The sequence below is a fragment of the Cynara cardunculus genome (genome assembly GCF_001531365.2).
Source record: "Cynara cardunculus var. scolymus isolate 2C chromosome LG 3, CcrdV1, whole genome shotgun sequence".
Classification (NCBI taxonomy): domain Eukaryota; kingdom Viridiplantae; phylum Streptophyta; class Magnoliopsida; order Asterales; family Asteraceae; genus Cynara; species Cynara cardunculus.
Window position 1 is genome coordinate 18,694,031 of NC_037530.1, and position 3,244 is coordinate 18,697,274.

Sequence of the window (3,244 nt, forward strand, 5' to 3'; positions counted from 1 at the left end):
ATGATGAAACCGGTTTCATACATGGTGAAATTGGTGCATGGAGTAAGTGAAAATGATTATGAAATGGGTGCATGAAGAAATGAGTGCAGCATGAAATGAGTGGATGATAATATGGGTGGGTGAAGAAAGTGAAACCATTTCAAAAAAGATAAGAAAAGTCTGTGTAATTAGCTAAAAATGAAGCAATTTCATTATCAATAGCGTGAAATGACAAATGACTCATCAAACCATGCTGGCCAATGAGATGAGTGATTGAAGAAAGTGAAACCATTTCATGGTTTTTAAGAAATTTTTTGTGTAATTAGTAAACAATGAAACAATTTCATTATCAAAATGAAACATATCCATCTACCAATAACATGAAAATGACAAATGTCTCATCTAGCATTACATTGATTTGTGTATTTATGAAATTGTGAAACCATTTCGTTAATTAAATGTAGTGATAATTTTTTTTAATAATTATTCAAAATGTTTCATTATGTTAAATTGATTATAGTGTGTTTTATTTTTATTGTTGATCTATTTTAATGATGGATGTAATTTTATTTATAATATTTGAACATAAAATTAATATATTATTTTCCAAATGATTTTGTTTCATTAATGTTACGATATACATGATATGGTTGACATTAATAAAACCACTACCAAAGTTACCATTTTGCCCTTATAAGGATTATAAAATAAATTTTTATTTATTTATTTTTTAAATTTTCTAATATAACCTAAACCAATCTTGATCATTGATCAAGAAAATGGATGGATGAGATTGGTTTACACAAATGATGGCGGTTTTCATTTGATTGTTCCTCTCTCTCTCTCTCTCTCTCTATATATATATATATATATATTTATATATATATATATATAATATATATATATATATATATATATATTTATATATATATATAATATATATATATATATATACATATATAGACTTGGGATCATGTGAGACCAAAGGTTTTTCGTGAGACCCGTAAGACCAATTCTCAACCATTGGATTAGATTATATATATAGGTTAAAGAAAGAAAAAATATATAGGTCAAAAATACCCCTTCAAGCTTAAAGTTTAATGATAAATTTTAGCCATTAGATCAATAGCTTATAAAGTTGATCAATGAACATAAATTGGTCTTACGGGTCTCACGAAAAACTCTTGGTCTCACGTAAACCCAACCCTATATATATATATATATATATATATATAGATAAATAGATAGAGAGAGAGAATGTTTTAAATGCAACCCATCATATTTGTACAACCAGTAACCCAATCAATTGAGATATCTATGRAAATTATGAAAGTTCATTTATTATTCTTTGAATATTTATGGAAGATGACTAGGGTTAATTAATTATGATCAATATTTTATAATAAGAAACAATCAAAACTTTTATGAAATCACATATTCATCAAATTAAATGGATGGTTGAGATTGAGTTGTATTGGTTGTATAAATGTAAAGGGCTGCATAATAACTCACCTATACATGTATATATACATTATATTATAAAATATTTGACAAAAACTTTTAAAAACCATTTTTTATACATGAAATATTGTTTATTGATGCATATTACTTAAAATTCAAGATTACAAGTAAATTGTGCATAAGTACAACTTATTAAAACTTCATGCTTGAATTTGTGTAACTAACTGCAGATAAACATAATCAAATACAGGATAAACATTTCATTTTAAATATAAAAAATCTAAAATATAATTAGGATAACTATTGAGTTCTAACAAAATACTTAATTATTATTCTTATAAAAAATATATTATTAAATCAAAAATAAATTACTTCGGCATTAAATATAAATTAAATTATAATTAAAAAATTGAATTAAAGGAATTACACACAAAAAAAACAAGAACATTTAAATAGTTAATTTGATACTAATATTGATATATTTATTTTTGAAATTTTATGATATCTTCCAATTTATATCTTATTTAAAAATAAAAATATTATCCCTTTTTCAAAACCACATAAACATCGTATTAAAACATCTACAGAGACGGAATAAAACGAAACATTAAAATCGAGATATATTTCGTTGCATTGCGCGAGTACCTTTCTAGTATATATATAAAGGCTGATTCAAATGTTAACCAAGTTTATTGTGTTAACTTTGTTAACCAATCTTGGCAATTGATTCTTACAATAAACGGTTGTGATTTATTATATTAAAATTTTAATTTTTTAAATTTATAATTTCACAAACATATGTGAATTAAGTGGAAAATGGTATTTATGTAATTTTTTTATGTAGCTCCCATATCATTAATTGAGAGTTATAAAATCAAAAAATCTCATGATTTTTGTTAATTTATTTTTGTTAATATAAGAACCATATGAACACACACACACACACACATATATATATATATATATGAACAATTGTGTCAAATACGAACAAAAATTGACATATATATGAACTTGAACTGCATAGCATTCATGAACACAATATGAACATAATAAGAATAGCTGCTACACGAAAGGAAATAAATAAAAAAAACAGATATGAACACAATATGAACAACTTATAAACAATAGTTCATTCATTATGAGCACATTCAAGAGTGAGTCAATGTTGAGATATACAACTATTGTACATATGAGCACTTGTGAACAATAGTTCATTCATTATAAACAATGAGTTTGTTCATAATAGCTTGAACGATACCGAAAACTTTACTATCGGGTCTCCTTTACCAATCACAAATTCAAAAACATTATAGATACAAAAATCAATATTATACAAAAAAACAAGATCAATTATAAATTAATAAAAATCATAATAACTATTGATTTTGTAACCCCCAATTAATGATATGAGAGTCACATAAAAAAGAAAATTACATATTTATCCTTGTCATTAAATTATAAGATGGATTGACATTGACTGAAAATGGTTAACAAAGTTAACACAATAAACTTGGTTAACATTTGAATCATACATTCTCTCTCTATATATCAAGGATGCTTAATTCATGTAAACCAATGCTAACAAAGTGGTTCTTAAGAATTTTAAATTTCAAATCTTGTTAGCTAATGATAAGTTGCACATTAATTTTTTGATTTACCATAAAACTTCACATCTTACTATACTCTACAAGATAGCATGTCTGTGTATGTGTATATATTTGGGATCACAAGGATTTTTTTTTTTTTTTTTTGAAACTACCCTTATATTGTGTAAATGATGTGTTATATTTTATGAAGATGGTGA